This window comes from Eriocheir sinensis, chromosome 27 (assembly GCF_024679095.1).
Source record: "Eriocheir sinensis breed Jianghai 21 chromosome 27, ASM2467909v1, whole genome shotgun sequence".
In the NCBI taxonomy this organism is placed as follows: Eukaryota; Metazoa; Arthropoda; class Malacostraca; order Decapoda; family Varunidae; genus Eriocheir; species Eriocheir sinensis.
Window position 1 is genome coordinate 19,605,914 of NC_066535.1, and position 17,481 is coordinate 19,623,394.

The following is a 17,481-nucleotide window of genomic DNA, read 5'->3' on the forward strand; positions in this document are numbered from 1 at the left end:
GAAGGAAAAAAAAAAAAAGAGGACAATTGAAGGAAAACGGAGGAGAGAGAGAGAGAGAGAGACACACACACACACAAACACACAAAGAGAAAAAAACAAAAATAAATAAATATAAAAGCAAATAAATAAGTACCATAAAGAAAATCCCTAGTTACCCTTGCAATGATGTGTCCCATATGCTTGAACATGTATTGGAGCAGCAGGCGGTTGGCGGTTGGCAGGCGGTTGATCAGCTGGCGCATGGCCTCGGCGCGCTCCCCGGGGTTAGGAATCATCGCTACATCCTCAAAGTGTGGCATCATGTCCGACGGCATCACTGGCTCCGGCAACTCCCTGCAGAACGGTCATTTGGATTATTATTATTATTATTATTATTATTATTATTATTATTATTATTATTATTATTGTTATTATTATTATTATTATTATAATGTCCGACGGCATCACTGGCTCCGGCAACTCCCTGCAGAACGGTCATTTGGATTATTATTATTATTATTATTATTATTATTATTATTATTATTATTATTATTATTATGTCTGACGGCATCACTGGCTCCGGCAACTCCCTGCAGAACGGTTATTTGGATTACCAAACCTAATCTAACCTTACCTAACCTAATCTAACCTTACCTAACCTAATCTAACCTTACCAAACCTTATCTAACCTTACCAAACCTAATATAACCTTACCAAACCTAATCTAACCCTACCTAACCTAATCTAACCTTACCAAACCTAATCTAACCTTACCTAACCTAATCTAACCTTATCTTACCTAACCTAACCTTACCTAACCTAATCTAACCTTACCAAACCTTATCTAACCTTACCAAACCTAATCTAACCTTACCAAACCTAATCTAACCCTACCTAACCTAATCTAACCTTACCAAACCTAATCTACCCTTACCTAACCTAATCTAACCTTACCAAACCTTACCTAACCTAACCTTGCCCAGCCTAATCTAACCTTACACACACACACACACACACACAATTGATCATGTTTGGTCATCTCAGATTGAAAGTAATACTGCCAATTATATATTAAAGACAGATATCAGTGACCACTACCCAGTAATCTCTGTATTTAAATGTGATAAATATCGTCATCCTTCTCCCACTTACGTAACTAAAAGAATATTTAATCAGGACTCCCTTGAAAAATTTAGTAATAGTCTCTCACAAACTAATTGGAGTGACACATTAAATTGTATATGTGCTAATGAGGCCTACAACTTATTTTACAGTAAATTTAAAACATGTTTTGATAAGTGTTTTCCGGAAAGAAAAATTAAATTTAGTTTTAAAAAGGAACGTAGTCCACACATTACTCTAGCTCTTAAGAATAGTATTAGAGAAAAACATCGACTTGAAAAACTAGCTCATAAATGGCCTTTAACGTTTAAGGAGCCTTATAGAATATATAGAAATAAATTAACGTCACTTTTAAAATTAGCCAAGAAGAAGTATAACCAAGAGCAGTTACTTAATAGCCAAGGTAATCCAAAACAACACTGGAGATCCATTAATACTATTCTTGGTAGATGCACAGGTGCTAAACATACAGTTATTGAATTAAAGCCACATTGTACTGACATTTCTGAAACATTTAATTATCATTTTTTGAAGGCTGGGGGGCTAGATCATGATGTAGTAGGGGATGAATATTTGACATATTTACACAACTCACCTAATTACTCGGTATACTTATCACCAGCTACACAGATAGAAATTGAAAACTTTCTTAAGACATTAAAAGGTACATCATCTGGTTTTGATGAAATTTCTCCCTTGGTCGTAAGACAAACTGCCAGCATAATTTCCTTGCCATTAACACACATAGTTAACCTCACATTAAAGAAAGGAGTTTTTCCGGACGAACTTAAGAAAGCTAAAATTATTCCATTATTTAAGTCAGATAATAGAGATGATGTCAATAACTACAGACCTATATCAGTTCTTCCTGTGTTCAGTAAAGTCTTTGAAAAAGTGATATGCACTCGTCTTGTAAATTTCATTGAGAAAAATAATTTATTTTCGAATTGTCAGCATGGTTTTAGACCAGGGCGCTCTACTGAGTCGGCCATATTTCAGTTTACCAATAATGTGTATAAATATCTGGAAAAGAAACATTATTTAGTGAATTTTTTTAGATCTTTCAAAGGCTTTTGATTCGCTGTCATAAAATTCTTTTAAGTAAACTTAGTAATTTTGGGATTCGGGGAGTTCCTTTAGAATTATTCAAAAATTATTTAACAAATCGATTTCAAGCTGTTTACTGTAATTCTAAATATTCTTCTTTCAAGTCTATCAACAAGGGTGTACCGCAAGGATCTATCCTAGGACCTATACTTTTTCTCATCTATATTAATGATATTGTCAATGCTAGTAATAAATTTAAGTATACCATTTATGCTGACGACACTAATTTACTATTAGATGATAAAAATATAAATAGTTTGCATATAAACATTAATAATGAGCTCAATTCAATTAATATGTGGCTTAAACATAATAAGTTAAGGTTAAATATCACTAAAACAAAATACATTATCTTTCAAAACCGATCAGTCACTACTAACATGCCACCTATAACACTTGAAGGAAAAGTACTTCAACGAGTTTCTTATACTAAGTTTTTGGAAGTTTTCATAGATCAAAATATCAATTGGAAATACCAAATTAATTCTGTTGCAAATAAACTATCTAGGATATGTGGCATACTGTATCGAATAAGAAATAGCCTTACACAAGAAGCACTTATCAGTATTTATTATACACTTTGTTACCCGCATCTCATTTATTGTGTATCTGTGTGGGCGTGTACGTGGCCTTCCTTTCTTAAAAATCTTCAGGTTTCTCAAAATAAGATATTTAGGTGTATGTTTTACATGAACAAGTTTGATTCCACACATAACGTATTTTCCACACATAGATTTCTTAATTTTAAAAACATTCATTGTTATTTTCTACTATTATTTATTTATAAAAACCTCGCACTGATGCATGGAACTCATCCTTTTCAAGTTATTAATACATTGCATAATACGCGCAGGAACAATATAAACCTTATCTCTCCACATTTCAGGACAGTTCTTTTCAGAAATAGTATTTTATGCTCAGGACCTCAAGTTTGGAATTCTTTGCCAGTAGAAATAAAAAATCTCCTTAATAGTAATAATTTCTCTCTATTTAAAAAGTCAGTAAAAGCACACTTATTTGCAATCCAAAACAATCACGGTTAAAATTATAATTTATTCCTGAAACATGAACACAAATTTACATTATTAAATCTAATCAGTGAATTGCATAGTACTATTGTCCATATTATTTTTATTATTATTATTATTATTATTATTATTATTATTATTATTATTATTATTATTATTATTATTGTTATTATTATTATTATTATTGTTGATGCTGTTGTAGTTGTTATTATAGTTAACATTTTAGATATAACTATTATAACTTCATCTGGTATTATAGTTAATGTTGTTATTTATTGTATATTTGTATTTAGCTTTATGGTTGGGAGCTATCTGCAACCTTTAGAAAGATAATAATAGTACAATGAAATAAATATACAGTCTGTCGGGAAGCTTCGGCTTGACAGGCTAGATTCGTTGCCAGAATTATAATTATATATATATATATATATATGTATATATCAATGTGTGTATATTATGGCAATAAACATTACTTACTTACTTACTTACTTACTTACACACATACCATTTTAGCGACCTGCCGTGAAGCCAAGACTGTTAGTTCACGTGTACAGCTGGGCGCCCAAAACCTGAGGAGGAAGAAGAAAAGTTAGGCCCATGCTCTTACATATGTTGGCACACAAGTAGGCCTACACATATTTGACAAGGCTTTCACAGGAGTTGTGGGTATGTCCACGGGTTCATTTATTCTCTTTTCTCCTCCATATATTACGTTTAGCTGGCTCAAGTGGTAGTTTAGGGTTACCAGCCCTTAGTAGTACTTGGCGTATTGTCTTTTCTGGCCCCAAACTATCGCCCCATAAAGATAACAATATGCATTTATAATTATTGTTAACATCGGTAATTACTGATGCTCTTTTTTGCAATATTTATGGGCCAGAAACAGAAAGATACAATGTTATGCCTACGGTAAGCTGGTAACATTGAGGGGAGTGAGGGAGAAAAATAAGGCTTTGTCCTAGGGTGACCTGGGTGTTATTCTATACATATACCGTCCCTGGCACCAATGACTGGCATCACACTGATTCTGGCACCACACAAATCTATGCCACTATGAACACTGCCTGGCATCACATAACACCTGACCCCATGTCACAGGAGAGGGGTAGGCAGGTCAGGTAACAAGACAGCCTAACACTGGGTAACTAATCTGTCTTGCATCACATAACACTGTCTGTGGCACTGTTAACACTGCCTGGCACTCCAGGCCCACGGGTGATAAAAGAGGGGAAGGACACTCAGGAAGATATTGCAGACCAGTGAGTTAATGAAGACTGGCCAACATTACACCCATCTATAAGAGGCTGATACAAATGAACCAGGTAATTACAGACCTGTGAGTATGATAGGATAGCCAAAGGGTGTGTCTACCAGCCCACCAAGGCCCATCCATCTACCATGCACGCCGGTTGAATGGTAGGGAAAAATGTTACAGCTGGTTGAATGAAAATGGGAGGATTGGAAAATTTTGAAATGCCTAACTTCGTACCACTATAACTGCTGCCACATTGGAGTTAGGAACACAAATTTTTGTAGGAATAAAGGTCAACTACCACACTAACTACCACGCAAGCTACATTTACCTACCACACATACAAGCTGAGTTATATACAAAAATGTTAAGTGTTATAACATTCAGAAAAATATAAACATAATTTTTCACTCCCCTAAATTTGACCTGCTATACCTCCTACCACACTCACGTTAGGAACACGAATTTTGGTAGGAATAAAGGTCAACTACCACACTAACTACCACGCAAGCTACATTCACCTACCACACATACAAGCTGAGTTATATACAAAAATGTTAAGTGTTATGACATTCAGAAAAATATAAACATAATTTTTCACTCCCCTAACTTTGACCTGCTATAACTCCTACCACACTCAAGTTAGGAACACGAATTTTGGTAGGAAGGAAGGTCAACTACCACACTAACTACCACGCAAGGTACAATCACCTACCACACATACAAGCTGAGTTATATACAAAAATATTAAGTGTTATAACATTCAGAAAAATATAAACATAATTTTTCACTCCCCTAACTTTGACCTGCTATAACTCCTACCACACTCAAGTTAGGAACACGAATTTTGGTAGGAAGGAAGGTCAACTACCTCTCTAACTACCACGCAAGTTACATTCACCTACCACACATACAAGCTGAGTTATATACAAAAATGTTAAGTGTTATGACATTCAGAAAAATATAAACATAATTTTTCACTCCCCTAACTTTGACCTGCTATAACTCCTACCACACTCAAGTTAGCAACACGAATTTTGGTAAGAATAAAGGTCAACTACCACACTAACTACCACTCAAGTTACATTCACCTAACATACATACAAGCTGAGTTATATACAAAAATGTTAAACAGTATGCCATTCAGAAAAAAATATCCAGGATTTTTCACTCCCCTAACTTTGACCTGCTATAACTCCTACCACACTCAGGTTAGGAACACGAATTTTGATAGGAAGGAAGGTCAACTACCACTCTAACTACCACGCAAGCTAGATTTACCTACCACACATACAAGCTGAGTTATAGCAGAAAACGTAAAGTGATATGACAACCTTAAGAATTAACTACCACCACCACCATAACTACTACTACTACTACTACTACTTACATTCTGAAGTAGACTAGCACTCCTATGAAGACTATCGCCAGGATGAGCCCGAAGAATAGTCCGATGTAGAGCCCGGTGTTGCTAGCGGTAGAAGTAGAAGTAGTACTCACACTACTACTACTACTACTACTACTACTATCGGAGCCTATGGTGTTGTAGGCATCCTCTGGACCTGGAATAGTACAAAATAGTTAATAGTAATAGTAGTATTCATGGTAGTAATCTGTCTCTCTCTCTTTCTGTCTCTCTCTACTACTACTACTACTACTACTACTACTATTACTACTACATCTGGGAGGGTTAAAAATAGTCTAGTTAGTCTTATTACTAGTATTCAACACCCAACATAAGCTATTTCAACTACTACTACTACTACTACTACTACTACTACAACTACTACTATTACATCTGGGAGGGTTAAAAATAGTCTAGTTAGTCTTAGGATAGTCTTATTACTAGTATTCAACACCCAACATAAACTATTTTTACTACTACTACTACTACTACTACTACTACTACTACTACTATTACATCTGGGAGGGTTAAAAATAGTCTAGTTAGTCTTAGGATAGTCTTATTACTAGTATTCAACACCCAACATAAGCTATTTCTACTACTACTACTACTACTACTACTACTATTACATCTGGGAGGGTTAAAAATAGTCTAGTTAGTCTTAGGATAGTCTTATTACTAGTATTTAACACCCAACATAAGCTATTTTTACTACTACTACTACTACTACTACAACTACTACTATTACATCTGGGAGGGTTAAAAATAGTCTAGTTAGTCTTAGGATAGTCTTATTACTAGTATTCAACACCCAACATAAGCTATTTTTACTACTACTACTACTACTACTACAACTACTACTATTACATCTGGGAGGGTTAAAAATAGTCTAGTTAGTCTTAGGATAGTCTTGTTACTAGTATTCAACACCCTACATAAGCTATTTCTACTACTACTACTACTACTACTACTACTACATCTGAGGAGGCTAGGAATAGTCTAGTTAGTCTTAGGATAGTCCTGTTAGTAGTATTCAACACCCAACATAAGCTATTTCTACTACTACTACTACTACTACTACTACTACATCTGAGGGGGTTAGGAATAGTCTAGTTAGTCTTAGGATAGTCCTGTTAGTAGTATTCAACACCCAACATAAGCTATTTCTACTACTACTACTACTACTACTACATCTGAGGGGGTTAGGAATAGTCTAGTTAGTCTTAGGATAGTCCTGTTAGTAGTATTCAACACCCAACATATGCTATTTCTACTACTACTACTACTACTACTACTACATCTGAGGGGTATTAGGAATAGTCTAGTTAGTCTCAGGATAGTCTTATTACTACTATTCAACACCCTACAAGAGCTACTACAATCACCTACTTACTGGAACTACTACTACTACAACTACTATTACTTACATTCACAGCGCGGTTGACTGCCACTCCAGATACCATTACTACCACACTTCCGCTGACTATTCCCGACTATCCTCCTCCCCTTCTCGCAGGAATAGTCCGCTGTAGCCTCTATCCTCCACTACCACACTTAAGGCAGTAGTCAGCGTTGTAGTGAGGTTGGGACACCGGACTTCTGTAGGGGAGAGAATAGTATTAGTAGTAGTATAAGTAGTAGTAATATTAGTAGTAGTAGTAGTAGTGGCCTTGTGGGGTGTCGCATAGTCGGATAACAGGCCTTCTAGACACCGTGGGGATAGTCTAAAGTGTCCAGGGATAGTAGTAGTAGTAGTAGTAGCCTCATGAGGACAGTTCCTGATGTTGCTCCGTTACTAAAACCTCTGGAAGATGCTGTCAGAAACACCTTCATACCGGCGATAGCAAATGTCCCAGTGACCAGGAGAGAAGATTGCTGGAGTTGCCGCCAAAAATGGGTGGGCTCGGCATCACCAACCCACAAAATCTGGCCGAGTCTGAATTCGGGAACTCAATCCGAATCACAGCCTCTTTGACCGGATATATTACCAATCAAAATGAAAGGGGAGAAGACAACCCTCAATATATTAGGTCACTAAGGAACAATATATTAGGTCACTAAGGAATGAAATCTCCATAAACAGAGAAGGAAAACAGAGACACTCTGAGTGACCTAATGAGAGAACTCCCAGAAGACACAAGGAGGAGGACAGATATTGCACAGGAAGTGGGCGCTTCAAACTGGCTAACCACACTACCTATCAGGGCAAAAGGCTTCAACTTAAACAAAAAAGAATTTACTGATGCCCTTGCCCTCAGGTATGGCTGGCCAGTGGATGGGCTCCCAAACATGTGGCTCACCCTTCAACCAAAATCATGCCATGACATGCAAGCGAGGAGGTCTCGTCTGCATGAGACACGACGAAGTAAGAGACATAACAGCTCAGATGCTGAAAGAAGTCTGCCACGACGTGACTGTGGAACCCATGCTGCTCCCTCTGCAAGGCGAACACCTCGCCAGACGCACCGCTAATGTTTCCAACGAAGCACGAGTGGATGTTAGCGCCAGAGGGTTTTGGACTCGTGGACAAAGGGCATATTTTGACATAAGGATCTTTGATCCCATGGCCCATTGCCACAGAGACCTGACCCTTGATGCAGCCACAGAAGAAACGAACAAGAGAAGAACAGAGCATATGAAGAAAGAATACAGAATGTGGACCAGGGCTCCTTCACCCCGGTAGTATTCACGACGGCAGGAGGGATGGGACCAAGGGCGCAGAGCTTCTACGCAAGACTCGCCGAAACACTGGCGGATAAGAAACAGCAGCCAAGAAGCAGTGTGGTCGCCTGGATGAGATGCAGGCTGTCCTTCTCCCTCCTGAGGTCAGCCTTGGTCTGCCTGAGAGGAACCAGGTCGCCTGCACCCAAAACCACCCACATTGCCGACCTGGACTTTGAGGCGACGGCGGTTGATAGTCGTATCAACCACAAGCTCTGTTAGCTTAAAAATAAAATGCTTAGTAAAGTTTGTAATATTAAATAAAGATGGTTGTCGGCCACAGTCATTGGCGGGGTGGGGCCAATGAATTGCTTTGTGAAAGGATATGAGAGAATATACCACTCACAACGCAACTCTAATAGATGGAGGCCCGTAGTAGTAGTAGTAGTAGACAGATAGTTAGATGTATTGAAGGTAAATAATCCTGGGTTAAATAATTAATACTGATACAAAACCTGTACCAAAATGGTGAACCACTAAACCTTTTTGAGTCAACACGTTTCATTTCAATTAATAAAGATATCAGTAAAGAAACAACAGTCCCAATCCCTCATGCAAGAGTTAACCAGCATCGTCATTCCTTCATCCCCTTCATGGCAAACTCCCGAACAGTCTTCCTTGGTCTGTACTTCCTCCTGCCTATGACTTGAACTCTTTCAAGAGGAGGGTATGGAGACACCTCTCCTCCTGAAGCTGACCTCTCTTTTGGCCACTCTGCTAAACACAGTGAACAGCAAGCTTTCTTTTCTCAATAGTACTTTCTTTGCCCCTTGACCTGCTTCCTCTGCCGTAAAAAAATATATACATAAAATAATTTAGATGTTACTACGCTATCTTCTGGTATGTGGGGCCAAATAGCACTTCTGTACAGGGTCAAATTGCATCTCTCTACAGTGGGCCTAGGCAGAAGTCTTACTGTACTAGGTCAAATTGCATCTCCCTACAGGTGGGCCTAGGCATAATAAGTCTTACTGTAAAGGAAGCAGCCCAAGGGAGAACAAATACCACTAATAATGATAAAAAAAGCCTGGTGCTAACACGGGTGCTAACTCTGGAGACTGTGGCCAAAGAGAGGAAAATTTTGTGAGGTGTGTTCATACTCTCCTCCTTATTAAAGAGTTCAAGTCACAGGCAGCCTGGCACCAGTCTTTGCTTTCTAAACTGCTGCCCTCTTTCGGATTCTATCCCTCTCTCTGTTCCTCTATCTCCAGTTTCCTTTCCGGCCGTTCTATCTCTGCGGTGGTAGACGGTCACTGTTCTTCCCCTAAACCTATCAACAGTGGTGTTCCACAGGGCTCTGTCCTATCACCCACTCTCTTCCTGTTATTCATCAATGATCTTCTTTCCATAACAAACTGTCCTGTCCACTCATACGCCCTCACATGGAGTATGCCTCTCACGTGTGGGGGGGCTCCACTCACACAGCTCTTCTGGACAGAGTGGATAAGGCTCTTCGTCTCATCAGCCTTGACGTGAGATTAACTTTAATTAACAAGAGTACTACATCACAGCGGTGCGAATATTCCTCTGTACAGGGTCCTAGGGTCACATGGGTGTTATTCTATACATTTGCCGTCCCCGGCACGAATGGCTGGCATCACACTGATTCTGGCACCACACGAATCTATGCCACTGTGAACACTGCCTGGTAACATAACACTGTCTGTGGCACTGCATATTAAACACCCTGGCTGAGCCCACATCACAGGAGGGGGGTCACACCAGGTAGGTGGTTAACAAGACACTGTAACACTGGGTAACTAATCTGTCTTGCATCACGTAACACCTGCTGAACATGGAACTGTCGGTGGCACTGTTAACACTGCATAACACCTGAGAGCCCACGTCACAGCCCGTCACCTTAACACAGTGACGTAACACAGCCAGTAACAGCCCTATCATGTGTCCAGGTAACAGAATACTACTAATGTCACAACGTGTAACACTCTCTGGGATCACGTAACACATTTAAACACTGCTGCTGTCACGTCACACACTCGTCCGTCACATGACGTAACGCTGTACTATGAAGGGGAGAAAACACTCACGGGAAAGCGATTAATCTCTTTTTTTTCACCTTTTAGAAGCAGAGCAGCAGCAGGGCCTGAAACCTCATCAACGGTAACATGATTTTGGGGGCGGTTGATGCTTGAGGTCAATGAGTCACATATTTGACAAGGCTTTCGTCGGCGTTGTGGGGGGCATTTCCAGGGGTAGTTAACCCCTTCACTACGGCCAGGCCAAAACAGCGCCCCGCACCATATCCAAGATCGCCACGCGTGGCAAACTTCAAATGTCGCTATTGAATATAACAAGTTTTCAGCCATAAACTCAACATAATCATCATGTATTATAATCATATGAAAACATGCAGAATTAAATGGTGCACATAAAGAAACAAATTAATTGATAATTTTGAGATGTTAGCATAAATATAGAGATAAAATGACACGTATATTGGCTAAAGTGAGCCAGGAAGCAGTATACGCGTCCTGGGATATGGTACGGGGCACACAAGGACGCAGTATACGCGTCCTGGGATATGGTACGGGGCACACAAGGACGCAGTATACGCGTCCTGGGATATGGTACGGGGCACACAAGGACGCAGTATACACGTCCTGGGATATGGTACGGGGCACACAAGGACGCAGTATACACGTCCTGGGATATGGTACGGGGCACACAAGGACGCAGTATACACGTCCTGGGATATGGTACGGGGCACACAAGGACGCAGTATACGCGTCCTCGGATATGGTACGGGGCACACAAGGACGCAGTATACGCGTCCTGGGATATGGTACGGGGCACACAAGGACGCAGTATACACGTCCTGGGATATGGTACGGGGCACACAAGGACGCAGTATACGCGTCCTGGGATATGGTACGGGGCACACAAGGACGCAGTATACGCGTCCTCGGATATGGTACGGGGCACACAAGGACGCAGTATACGCGTCCTCGGATATGGTACGGGGCACACAAGGACGCAGTATACGCGTCCTCGTGTTGAAGGGGTTAATGACCCTGGTGGTAGCTTGACCCTTCCTCTGTACCATGAACGTTAAAAGACACTCACGGGAACACGATTCATCTCCTTTATGACCTCTTAAGAACAGCTGATACGGCGCGGGGTCAAAACTCGTCACCTATAAACACGTATTTGACAAGGCTTCCGTAGGCGTTGTAAGCATTTTCAGGGGTATTCAATGACCCTGGTGGTAGTTTGACCCTTCCTCTGTACCATGAACGTAAAAATACACTGTCTTACCGCCAAAATCACTGCAAACACCTCTCGAAACACGTCGTGAAGGAGGAACTGCGTGGACGATCAGCTGTGTTGTGTTATGATTTTTTACCGCGCACCGATGCTAGATTATCGTACTCAGAGCCGCGCATTTACCGTTTTCTGACCCATACCTGATGCCAAGAAGCCCCAATAATTAACCCTTTAAACAACAATCATATGTGAAGGCGGTTATTTGGGTGATAAAAGCAGTGTGGGGCTCAGAAATCGGCAGGTGTCCCGCACTGGACTCTCGTACTTGAGGTGAAAGTGTTATACTTTGGGTCCCTAGAAAAATAAAAAAAATAAAATAAAAAGCGGCCATGTATTGCAAAAGGCGACTAAACGGGAAGGAAACGAGACGAGGAATCCATTTCTGGCCTCGGCATAACGATACACTAAATATTAAGGGAGATATCGGCACGGAAAACTAGCGTGAAATTATCAAAAAAACATGAAAATCAATTATATTTATGTTATTTGAAGCTATTTTCATGCAAACGGCGACTCTTCTTGGGTAAAATAAGACGAGGAATCCATTTCTGGCCTCGTCATAACGCTACACTCAATATTAAGGGTAATATCGGCCTGGAAAACTTGCGTGAAATTCCCCCCAAAACATGAAAATCAGTTATACAACAGAATACAACAGAATAAAAGAGAATACAACAGAATAAAAGAGAATACAACAGAATAAAAGATATTACAACAGAATACAACAGAATAAAAGAGAATACAACAGAATAAAAGATAATACAACAGAATACAACAGAATAAAAGAGAATACAACAGAATAAAAGATAATACAACAGAATACAACAGAATAAAAGAGAATACAACAGAATACAACAGAATAAAAGAGAATACAACAGAATACAACAGAATAAAAGAGAATACAACAGAATACAACAGAATAAAAGAGAATACAACAAAATACAACAGAATAAAAGAGAATACAACAGAATACAACAGAATAAAAGAGAATACAACAGAATAAAAGAGAATACAACAGAATACAACAGAATAAAAGAGAATACAACAGAATACAACAGAATAAAAGAGAATACAACAGAATACAACAGAATACAACAGAATAAAAGAGAATACAACAGAATACAACAGAATAAAAGAGAATACAACAGAATAAAAGAGAATACAACAGAATACAACAGAATAAAAGAGAATACAACAGAATAAAAGAGAATACAACAGAATAAAGGAGAATACAACAGAATAAAAGAGAATACAACAGAATACAACAGAATAAAAGAGAATACAACAGAATACAACAGAATACAAGAGAATACAACAGAATAAAAGAGAATACAACAGAATACAACAGAATAAAAGATAATACAACAGAATACAACAGAATAAAAGAGAATACAACAGAATACAACAGAATAAAAGAGAATACAACAGAATAAAAGATAATACAACAGAATACAACATAATAAAAGAGAATACAACAGAATATAAGAGAATACAACAGAATACAACAGAATAAAAGAGAATACAACAGAATACAACAGAATAAAAGAATACAACAGAATACAACAGAATAAAAGAATACAACAGAATACAACAGAATAAAGAATACAACAGAATACAACAGAATACAACAGAATAAAAGATAATACAACAGAATACAACAGAATAAAAGAGAATACAACAGAATACAACAGAATAAAAGAGAATACAACAGAATACAACAGAATAAAAGAGAATACAACAGAATACAACAGAATACAACAGAATAAAAGAGAATACAACAGAATACAACAGAATAAAAGAGAATACAACAGAATACAACAGAATAAAAGAGAATACAACAGAATACAACAGAATAAAGAGAATACAACAGAATAAAAGAGAATACAACAGAATACAACAGAATAAAAGAGAATACAACAGAATACAACAGAATAAAGAGAATACAACAGAATACAACAGAATAAAAAGAGAATACAACAGAATAAAGAGAATACAACAGAATACAACAGAATAAAAGAGAATACAACAGAATACAACAGAATAAAAGAGAATACAACAGAATACAACAGAATAAAAGAGAATACAACAGAATACAACAGAATAAAAGAGAATACAACAGAATAAAAGAGAATACAACAGAATACAACAGAATACAACAGAATAAAAGAGAATACAACAGAATAAAAGAGAATACAACAGAATACAACAGAATACAACAGAATAAAAGAATACCACAGAATACAACAGAATAAAAGAGAATACAACAGAATAAAAGAGAATACAACAGAATACAACAAAATAAAAGAGAATACAACAGAATAAAAGAGAATACAACAGAATACAACAGAATAAAGGGAATACAACAGAATACAACAGAATAAAAGAGAATAAAGATAATACAACAGAATACAACAGAATAAAAGAGAATACAACAGAATACAACAGAATAAAGAGAATACAACATAATACAACAGAATAAAAGAGAATACAACAGAATACAACAGAATAAAAGATAATACAACAAGAATACAACAGAATAAAGAGAATACAACAGAATACAACAGAATAAAGAGAATACAACAGAATACAACAGAATAAAAGAGAATACAACAGAATACAACAGAATAAAAGAGAATACAACAGAATACAAGAATACAACAGAATACAACAGAATAAAGAGAATACAACAGAATACAACAGAATAAAAGATAATACAACAGAATACAACAGAATACAACAGAATACAACAGAAAAAAATAGAATACAACAGAATACAACAGAATAAAATAGAATAAAACAGAATACAACAGAAAACAACAGAATAAAAGAGAATACAACAGAATAAAAGAGAATACAACAGAATAAAAGAGAATACAACAGAATAAAACAGAATAAAAGAGAATAAAACAGAATACAACAGAATACAACAGAATCTAAGAGAATACAACAGAATAAAGAATACAACAGAATACAACAGAATAAAAGATAATACAACAGAATACAACAGAATAAAAGAGAATACAACAGAATACAACAGAATAAAAGAGAATACAACAGAATACAAGAGAATACAACAGAATACAACAGAATAAAAGAGAATACAACAGAATACAACAGAATAAAAGATAATACAACAGAATACAACAGAATAAAAGAGAATACAACAGAATACAACAGAATAAAAGAGAATACAACAGAATAAAAAGAGAATACAACAGAATACAACAGAATAAAAGATAATACAACAGAATACAACAGAATAAAGAGAATACAACAGAATACAACAGAATAAAAGATAATACAACAGAATACAACAGAATAAAAGAGAATACAACAGAATACAACAGAATAAAAGAGAATACAACAGAATACAACAGAATAAAAGATAATACAACAGAATACAACAGAATAAAAGAGAATACAACAGAATACAACAGAATAAAAGTAAATACAACATAATAGAACAGAATAAAGAGAATACAACAGAATAAAAGAGAATACAACAGAATACAACAGAATAAAAGAGAATACAACAGAATACAACAGAATAAAGAGAATACAACAGAATACAACAGAATAAAGATAATACAACAGAATACAACAGAATAAAAGAGAATACAACAGAATAAAAGAGAATACAACAGAATACAACAGAATAAAAGAGAATACAACAGTAAATACAACAGAATACAACAGAATAAAAGAGAATACAACAGAATACAACAGAATAAAAGAATACAACAGAATACAACAGAATAAAGAGAATACAACAGAATACAACAGAATAAAGATAATACAACAGAATACAACAGAATACAACAGAATAAAAGAGAATACAACAGAATACAACAGAATAAAAGAATACAACAGAATACAACAGAATAAAAAGATAATACAACAGAATACAACAGAATACAACAGAATAAAAGAGAATACAACATAATACAACAGAATAAAATATAATAGAAAATAATACAAAATAATAAAAAAGAATACAACATAATAAAAGAGAATACAACAGAATACAACAGAATAAAAGAGAACAAAACAAAATAAAAGAATAAAAAGAATACAACAGAATAGAACAGAATACAACAGAATAAATGAGAATACAACAGAATACAACAGAATAAAAGAGAATACAACAGAATACAACAGAATAAAGAGAATACAACAGAATACAACAGAATAAAAGAGAATACAACAGAATACAACAGAATAAAAGAATACAACAGAATACAACAGAATAAAGAGAATACAACAGAATAAAACAGAATAAAAGAGAATACAACAGAATACAACAGAATAAAAGAGAATACAACAGAATACAACAGAATAAAAGAGAATACAACAGAATACAACAGAATAAAAGAGAATACAACAGAATACAACAAGAATACAACAGAATACAAAGAATAATACAACAGAATACAACAGAATACAACAGAATAAATGATAATACAACAGAATACAACAGAATAAAAGAGTATACAACAGAATACAGAATAAAAGAGAATACAACAGAATAAAGAGAATACAACAGAATACAACAGAATAAAAGAGAATACAACAGAATACAACAGAATACAAGAGAATACAACAGAATAAAAGAGAATACAACAGAATACAACAGAATAAAAGAGAATACAACAGAATACAACAGAATACAACAGAATAAAGAGAATACAACAGAATACAACAGAATAAAAGAGAATACAACAGAATAAAAGAGAATACAACAGAATACAACAGAATACAACAGAATACAACAGAATAAAAGAGAATACAACAGAATAAAAGAGAATACAACAGAATACAGAATAAAGAGAATACAACAGAATACAACAGAATAAAAGAGAATACAACAGAATACAACAGAATAAAAGAGAATACAACAGAATACAACAGAATAAAAGACTAAAACAGAATACAACAGAATAAAAGATAATACAACAGAATACAACAGAATACAACAGAATAAAAGAGAATACAACAGAATAAAACAGAATAAAATAGAATACAACAACAGAATACAACAGAATAAAAGAGAATACAACAGAATACAACAGAATAAAAGATAATACAACAGAATACAACAGAATAAAAGAGAATACAACAGAATACAACAGAATAAAAGAGAATACAACAGAATACAACAGAATTAAAGATAATACAACAGAATACAACAGAATAACAGAGAATACAACAGAATACAACAGAATAAAAGAGAATACAACAGAATAGAACAGAATACAACAGAATAAAGAGAATACAACAGAATACAACAGAATACAACAGAATAAAAGAATACAACAGAATAAAGAGAATACAACAGAATAAAGAGAATACAACAGAATACAACAGAATAAAGAGAATACAACAGAATACAACAGAATAAAAGAGAATACAACAGAATACAACAGAATAAAGAGAATACAACAGAATACAACAGAATAAAAAGAGAATACAACAGAATAAAAGAGAATACAACAGAATACAACAGAATAAAAGAGAATACAACAGAATACAACAGAATAAAAGAGAATACAACAGAATACAACAGAATAAAAGAGAATACAACA

General features: G+C 35.9%; 1 protein-coding gene and 1 long non-coding RNA gene across 5 annotated transcripts in view; both read right to left on the reverse strand.

Annotated features, from left to right (window-relative positions):
• The window catches only part of LOC127004260 (uncharacterized), a 7,044-nt gene extending 983 nt beyond the window's left edge, over positions 1-6,061 (reverse strand). The window contains exons 1-3 of the long non-coding RNA XR_007757733.1: positions 5,879-6,061; positions 3,742-3,805; positions 156-333 (exon numbers count right to left, since the gene is read on the reverse strand). This is a non-coding gene — a long non-coding RNA (uncharacterized LOC127004260). The remainder of the gene's footprint in view (positions 1-155; positions 334-3,741; positions 3,806-5,878) is intronic.
• LOC127004258 (uncharacterized) overlaps positions 1-17,481 on the reverse strand; it is a 125,193-nt gene that overhangs the window by 70,567 nt on the left and 37,145 nt on the right. The gene's annotated exons all lie outside the window — the stretch shown is intronic.